Raw genomic sequence first — 8,873 nt, forward strand, 5'->3', positions numbered from 1 at the left:
CTCTGGGTGATAAAGATTTTCCTCACATTCCCTCTAACCCTCCTGCCCCCTTGCCTTATCTAAGCATCTCTATCATTGATGCCTCTAAAAGTTTCTTCCTGTCTACTCTCTCCATGCCCATCAGAATTATATACATCTCAGTCACGTCCCCTCTCAGTCTCCTCTGCTCCAAGGAAAACAACCCCAGTCTACCCAATCTCTGTTAAACACTCCAGGCCAGACAACATCCCGGTAAATCTCCTCTGCGCCCTTTCCCATCCCTCTGATCATGTGAATTCCAGAACTGCACTCAATACTCCAGCTGTGATCTAACCAATACCCCAACATAACCTGCTCTTAAACTCTACGCCTCGGTTAATGAAGGCAAGTACACCATTTGCCTTCTTAACCGCCTTATCCACCTGTCCTGCCACCATAAGGGACTGGTGTACCTGGACACAAGGTTCCTCTGATCCCTCGGAGCTTTCCAGGATCCTGTCGTTTATCATGGATTCCCCATTTGCCCCTGAAAAGCCCGTCCATGTCCTCCTGGAATCTCAGGCTGCCCTCCTCACTATTTCCCACCTCACTAATTTTCTATAGCTTCCTACTGATCAACCCTCCTTCACCCAAATTTAAACCATAAACCACAAACAGCGAGGGTCCCGACACTGACCCCCGTGGGATTCCACTCCCTCAATTACCCAGTGGATTTATTTGTTACTGTCTTATATTCATGACCCTGTTGCCTCACTCAGCATTGTGAACTGTGAGGGAGAGAGCGATAGACTTCACAGAATGCTACAGTGCAGAGGAGGCCCTTCGGCCCATCAAGTCTGTACTGATGCACAAAAGGACCTGACCTGCCCACCTAACCCCACTTGCCAGCACTTGGCCCATAGCCCTGAATGTTATGCTGTGCCAAGTGCTCATCCAGGTACTTTTTAAAGGATGTGAGGCATCCCCTCTCCCAGGCAGTGCATTCCGGACCCTCACCACCCTCTGGGGAAAAATGTTTTTTCCTCAAATCCCCCCCCCCCCGAACCTCCCACTCCTCACTTTTAACTTCCATCCTGTCCATGCCCCGCATAATCTTGAACACCTTAATCGGGTCACCCCTCAGTCTTCTCTGCTCTAGAGAAAACATCCCAATCCTATCCAACCTCTCTTCATAACTTCAATGGTCCATCCCTGGCAATGTCTTCAAGAGGGCGGAGACAGGTTGGTGGGATGGGTGGACATGTGACAGATACAGTGTAATGCAGGGAAATGTGAAATAGAAATGATTCAGGAGAATGAGCGGAGATAATATAAAAGTTGGGGCACAGTTGCAAAGGGGTGCAGGAGCTGAGGGACATGGTGGGGTGGAATTGTGTGCAAATCATTGATGGTGACAGAGGGGACTGGAAGCTTGGTGTAAAAAGCAGACAAGATCCTGGGCTTTACAAATGGAATCAAACAAAAACAAGACAAAACACTGGTTCAGCCACAACTGGAGGATGTGATCTAACTCTGGGTGCTGCACTAAGGGAAGTTGTAAGAACATGAGAGGTGGTATCGAAAAGGTTCATGAGAACAGATCCAGGGCTGAGGATACAGGAGGCAAAATGCGCAAAGGAGACACAAGGAGAAATGTTCCCACACAGCGAGTGGTGAGGATCTGGAATGTACTGTGTGAGTGTGTGGTGGAGACAGATTCACACAGCGAGTGGTTAGGATCTGGAATGTACTGTGTGACTGTGTGGTGGAGACAGATTCACACAGTGAGTGGTTAGGATCTGGAATGTACTGTCTGAGAGTGTGGTGGAGACAGATTCACACAGCGAGTGGTAAGGATCTGAAATGCACTGTCTGAGAGTATGGTGGAGACAGATTCACACAGCGCGTGGTTAGGATCTGGAATTCACTGTCTGAGAGTGTGGTGGAGACAGATCCACACAGCAAGTGGTTGGGATCTGGAATGTACTGTCTGAGAGTGTGGTGGAGGGAGATTCACACAGCGAGTGGTTAGGATCTGGAATGTACTGTCTGAGAGTGTGGTGGAGACAGATTCACACAGTGAGTGGTTAGGATCTGGAGTGTACTGTCTGAGAGTGTGGTGGAGGGAGATTCACACAGCGAGTGGTTAGGATCTGGAATGTACTGTCTGAGAGTGTGGTGGAGACAGATTCACACAGCGAGTGGTTAGGATCTGGAATGTACTGTCTGAGAGTGTGGTGGAGGGAGATTCACACAGCGAGTGGTTAGGATCTGGAATGTACTGTCTGAGAGTGTGGTGGAGGGAGATTCACACAGCGAGTGGTTAGGATCTGGAATGTACTGTCTGAGAGTGTGGTGGAGACAGATTCACACAGCGAGTGGTTAGGGTCTGGAATGTACTGTCTGAGAGTGTGGTGGAGACAGATTCACACAGCGAGTGGTTAGGATCTGGAATGTACTGTCTGAGAGTGTGGTGGAGACAGATTCACACAGCGAGTGGTTAGGATCTGGAATGTATTGTCTGAGAGTGTGGTGGAGACAGATTCACACAGCGAGTGGTTAGGATCTGGAGTGTACTGTCTGAGAGTGTGGTGGAGACAGATTCACACAGCGAGTGGTTAGGATCTGGAATGTATTGTCTGAGAGTGTGGTGGAGACAGATTCACACAGCGAGTGGTTAGGATCTGGAGTGTACTGTCTGAGAGTGTGGTGGAGACAGATTCACACAGCGAGTGGTTAGGATCTGGAATGTATTGTCTGAGAGTGTGGTGGAGACAGATTCACACAGCGAGTGGTTAGGATCTGGAATGTACTGTCTGAGAGTGTGGTGGAGACAGATTCACACAGCGAGTGGTTAGGATCTGGAATGTATTGTCTGAGAGTGTGGTGGAGACAGATTCACACAGCGAGTGGTTAGGATCTGGAATGTACTGTCTGAGAGTGTGGTGGAGACAGGGTCAATTGTGGATTATTGGGAGAGAACTTAATCATTATCTAAACAGAACTATTTGCAGGGGGAAATGAAACAGCCTCTGTGTGACTGGGAGAGAGGCGAGGGGCCCAATGGCCTCCTGTGCTGCTAGAATTACCCGATTCAGTTTTAAATGATGCTGGAGCTTTGTGTCTTTCCATTCGCTATCTCGGCCCTGTTAAGAATTTAATAAAAGCCTCGATCAACTCTACCCTCAATCAGCTCTTTTCCCAGAGAAAGGAAACCTCTCTGCTCTGGGTTTATTCTTGTCAATCTGTTTTTTCTGAAGCTGTTCCACTGCCCCTCTGTCCTTTGGTTATTTGAAGAACGGCTCGCAAGTTTCTCTGAATAATGCAGCAGCTGGAAGTGGACGTCACTGTCCAAAGAAAGAGTTTGATTTGATTCTGACCAGGGATTCCCGGGCGGCTGAACTGTTTCCCGGCCTGAACGGCGACAAGCTTTCACACTGGCCACGTCCGAGGATGCGAACGGGGAGAGTTCCTGACGTCAGCTGAGAATTCGGGTGACCCGACTGGACCTGTCCAGGCACAGGAACATCCTGCATTTATCTCACAGATTCAGTACAGTGCAAGAGGCCATTCAGCCCATTGAGACTGTGCTAGCTTTGCTGCACCCTCTGTTTTAACCCTTATACAGCGGACAAAGAATTGTGAGTAGGCTTCTTGTTAATACAACCACTATTTATTTATTCTCTGATTTTGGTTTCCCCAATGGGACGGTTCTCTGTGCTTTTTCCTGCCATTCTATATTCAACGATAAGGGGTAGGGATTTGATCGGACTGCGGGTACGGCTTTGGGCTATATTCCGGTCCTAATCCCTCCGGATTCTAATGTAAACCTACGGAGTTTACCCAATCCCCCTTGTTAGTAACAACACATGCACAATAAACAGTTTCCCGAAAGCAGTAATTTGTCCAGTAAGGGGTTTACACCAGTTTCTCGGGGTGGTGACGGCTGAATTCAGCTGTTGCATTATTCACAAAAACCTGTGAGCCCTTCTTCAAATAACCAGTTTTAAATAATCGTTCAATGTAGACCTTTCACTCCCTTTGATTTATTTGTAATCCTGGCCATCACGTGGGGCACTTAATTCAAGCTCAGGCTGAATCTCCAGGGATATTCGGTTCTGTGGGATCCGATATCAGAGCAGCAAAGTTACTTCTTATCAACGTCCCACCAGACTCGCCAACTTGTCCTCATGATTTTAATCATCTCTACCAAATTTCTTTTCTACTTGAATAAATCACCTTAAAAAAAAACATTTAAACATCATTTAAACAGGGTGGCACGGTAGCACAATGGGTTAGCACTGCTGCCTCACAGCTCTAGGGTCCTGGGTTCGATTCCCGAATCGGGTCACTGTCTGTGTGGAGTTTGCACATTCTCCTCGTGTCTGCGTGGGTTTCCTCCGGGTGCTCCGGTTTCCTCCCACAGTCCAAAGATGTACAGGTTAGGTTGATTGGCCGTGCTAAAATTGCCCCTTAATGTTCTGGGATGTGTAGGTTAGAGGGATTAGTGGGTAAATGTGTGCGGATACGGGGGATAGGGCCTGGGTGGGATTGTGGTCGGTGCAGACTCGATGGGCCGAAGGGCCTGTGTCTGCACTGTAGAGATTCTATGTTCTATCTGTAACAGGAATGTCACGGTACATTCATTTGTAGTTTGAAGGTGAGGGTGAAGGGGTGGATGAGGTTGAGGGTGGGTGAGGGAGGAAGAGTGGGGGGGCTCTGGTACAATGGAATAGAAAGGTAGGGATGTCTTGCTATATCTGGTTAAATCATTAGTGAGAGCACTGTTCTGTGAACACTTGTTCTGTAGACATCTCTGCTCTCCTTTATAATAACAACTCCCACAACACCAGGTTAAAGTCCAACAGGTTTATTTGGTAGTAGCTTTCGGAACCACTCACTTGACGAAGGAACAGCGTTCCGAAAGCTAGTGGCTTTTGCTACCAAATAAACCTGTTGGACTTTAACCTGGTGTTGTGGGGGTTCTTACTGTGTTTACCCCAGTCCAACGCCGGCATCTCCACATCAAGCCTCCTTATTTATGCCAGTGTGTAGAACAGTTTCTTCCTGTCTGTCTGTGCACACAGACCACGGGGACCTCTCACTGTGCAGACACCGTAGCCGGGTAAGAGATTCGCACTGGGATGAGTTTCTGTTGCTGCCCTTGATTGTGTGACCAAGTCACACCTGATAGAAAAGAGGGGATTAGACGGGGTGATTTCACCGGAATGGAATGTACCTTGAACGCCGGATATTTGGCTGGAATTCTTGGAAACGTCCGGACTTCCTGCTCTCAAAACATTGCATGTGACTCACACACTAAGCTAGCAAGAGATACCACTGCCGTAAGGAGTGACTGGAGAGAGTAAAGTTCATTAAAGCAAAATATATCACACTGAAGAATAACCGGGGGAATATTTTGTCAGCTCTGGAGTTTGAGCCGTGTGTGGCATGATCCCAAATCCTGGGAAGCCGGAGAAACGGCAGCATGGGCCTGAGTAACTGCATGTGAAACACCGGGAAGGAGCTTGCATTTACATAGCACCTTGGGGACATCTCAAAGTGCTTCACAGCCACAATACTTCCGAGCAGCCGCGGTTTCCTCTTCCTGAAAACACAGCAGTCAAATTGTGCACAGAAAGCTCCCACAAAGAGCAGATGACACCATCTCTCCCTGGCAGTGTTGGATGAGGGATGAATGTGGGCCAGGAGGGCGCTCCTACAAGTTGTGCCTTAGCAGGGGGGAGGAATATAGGGCCTTGGATTATTTCCCCATCGTAAAGACAGTGTGGCACTCCCACGGTATTGCAATGTAATATCAATCTTGATTCAATCTTCTAAATCCTCCGGAGTGGGACTTGAACCCACGACTTTTAGATTGCTACCAGCTGACGTAGAATCTTCGAATCATACAGCGCGGAGAGAGGCCCTTCAGCCCATCGAGTCTACACTGACATGTGAAATACCTGCCCTCCCACCTAATCCCAGTTGCCAGCACCTGGCCCATAGTCCTGAATGTTACGGTGGGCCAGGCACTCATCCAGGTACTTTTTATAGGATGTGAGGCATCCCACCTCCCCCACCCTCCCAGGCAGCGCATTCCAGACCCTCACCACCCTCTGGGTAAAATCGTTTTTCCTCAAATCACCCCTAAACCTCCCATCCCCTCACTTTTAACTCGTGTCCCCTCGTAACTGACCCTTCAACTCAGGGGAACAGCTGCTCCCTGTCCACCCTGTCCCTGCCCCTCACAATCTTGTACACCTCGGTCAGGTCACCCCCTCAGCCTTCTCTGCTCCAGAGAAAACAACCCCAAGCCAATCCAACCTCTCTTCATAATTTGATTTGATTTATTATTGTCGCATGTATTAACATGCAGTGAGAATTATTATTTCTTGCGCGCTGTTCAGACAAAGCATACCGTTCATAGAGAAGGAAAGGGGAGAGTGCAGAATGCAATGTTACAGTCATAGCTAGGGTTAAATTGACTCTAGTGTCAGGGGGATTAGCAGGGTAAATATGTAGCGTTATGGCGATAGGGTGGGTTTGTGGTCGGTGCAGACTCGATAGGCCGAATGGCCTCCTTCTGTACTGTAGGGATTCTATGATTTGGAGCAGAGAAGGCTGAGGGGGGGGGGACAGGATTGAGGTGTATAAGATTACGTGGGGTGTGGACAGGGTGAGTAGGGAGCAGCTGTTCCCCTTGTTGAGGGATCAGTAATGAGGGGACGTCGTTTTAGGGAGGGGGCAGGAGGTTCAGAGGGGATTTGAGAAAACATTTTACACTCAGAGGGTGATGGGAATCTGAAAGGTGCTGCCTGGGAAGGTCGTGGATGCTGGAAACCTTACAAACTTTACAAAATATTTGGATGACATATCTTAACATTCAAGGATATGGGACAAGTGCTGGAAAGTGGGAATAACGTGGCCTTAATGCAACTGACTGGATTGTCCTCATGAGAGCAGCTAGCATGGACTCAATGGGCTGAATGGCCTCTTTCTGTCTGTAATGTCTCCATGTGATGTCTTTCTGTTCTGGTGGCTCAGTTGGACATCAAACTGTAATTATTGCCACTGGCTCGATAGAGTAAGTGGGTTCTGTTCTCCAACCCCTTCAAGGCCCTGGATCTCCAAAGGAGCTGTTGGTCTTGGAGGGGGTGGAGCGGAATGAGACCAGGGAGCAGGTTTGATGGGCTGAATGGTCTCCTTCTGTTTCTGTGTGCCTAACAGGATTGGAAGATGAAGACAGATTGTGTTTAGGGGGTTAATGGGCATTCTAAATTCACAAAATCATAGAACCCTACAGTGCAGAAAGAGGCCCTTCGGCCCATCGAGTCTGCACCGAACACAATCCCACCCAGGCCCTACCCCCATATCCCTACATATTATACCCACTAATCCCTCTAACCTACACATCCCTGGACACTTAAGGGGCAATTTCTTAGCACGGCCAATCAACCTAACCCGCACATCTTTGGACTGTGAGGGGAAACCGGAGCACCCGGAGGAAACCCACGCAGACACTGGAAGAATGTGCAAACTCTGCACAGACAGTGACCTGAGGCCGGGAATCGAACTCGGGACCTTGGAGCTGGGAAGCAGCAGTGCTAACCCACTGTGCTACCGTGCTGCCCACTGAGGTGTTTCAGACAGGATTTGATGGGCTGGGTGGAGGGAAGCTCGTTCCTCAGTTGGGTGGGGGGGCGGGGAGAGCTGGGTGCGGAGACAGAATAACGGGACAGAATCTGAACATCAGATTATGCTCCCTCAAAGAAACGGGGATGGAACTTTCTCTTCCTGTTGAGACTGGGGCAGGTCAACTCAACATTTCAAAATCAGCATCCAGAGGTTGTCAAACCAAGAGTGTTTGGAACCAAAGTGGATGCAGACTGGCAGGGTATAATCGTGTGGTGGAGGAGAGGGGCTGAATGGCCACCTCCAGCTTTGAGGAAAGGTCAGGGACGTGGCATCATTTCCCCCACCCTGTCCGATTCCGTTCTCCAATTGCAAAGGGGATCTCTCGAATTGGTCAGGCCAAAGTTCACCGCCTGACTGACCACTGTCTTGAAGCTGTGGTGAGAGTGGGAGTTGTTGGTGGGACAAAATGGCCACCACCCAGTTGGTTGCCATCCCATCAACAACGCTGACTGCCGTTCAAAACAGAATCACTGCGTGGGCAGTGGGCAGAGGCAGCCTGAGTGGCAGAGAGATCCAAGAAACTACAAAGGGTAGCCCGATCCATCACACAAACCAACCTCCCATCCACTGACCCTGTCTACACTTCCCGCTGCCTCGGGAAAAACAACCAGCATAATTAAAGACCCCACGCATCCCGGACATTCTCTCTTCCACCTTCTTCTGTTGGGAAAAAGATACAAAAGTCTGAAGTCACGTACCAACCGACTCAAGAACAGCTTCTTCCCTGCTGCTGTCAGACTTTTGAATGGACCTACCCTGCGTTAAGTTGATCTTTCGCTACACCCTAACTACAACTGTAACACTAAAGTTAAAGCTTTTGTTTGAAGTTTACTTATTAGTCACATGTAAGGCTTACATTAACACTGCAATGAAGTTACTGTGAAAACCTCCTAGATTCTACATTCTGCACTCTCTCGTTTCCTTCTCTATGAATGGTATGCTTTGTCTGCATAGCGCGCAAGAAACAATATCTTTCACTGTATGTTAATACATGTGACAATAATAAATCAAATCAAATTAGATTGAGATGGTCCAGTTGTGAGAAGATGTATATCCCAGGACATTGTGGGAGGGTAGGGAGGAAATTGCGGATCCCCTAACAGAGATATTTAAATCATCGATAGTCACGGGTGAGGTTCCTGAAGATTGGAGGGTGGCAAATGTTGTGCCTTTGTTTAAAAAGGGCTGCAGGGAAAAGCCTGGGAATTTAATTGAGT

This window comes from Carcharhinus amblyrhynchos, chromosome 35, assembly GCF_965287045.1.
Source record: "Carcharhinus amblyrhynchos chromosome 35, sCarAmb.v2.hapA, whole genome shotgun sequence".
Classification (NCBI taxonomy): Eukaryota; Metazoa; Chordata; class Chondrichthyes; order Carcharhiniformes; family Carcharhinidae; genus Carcharhinus; species Carcharhinus amblyrhynchos.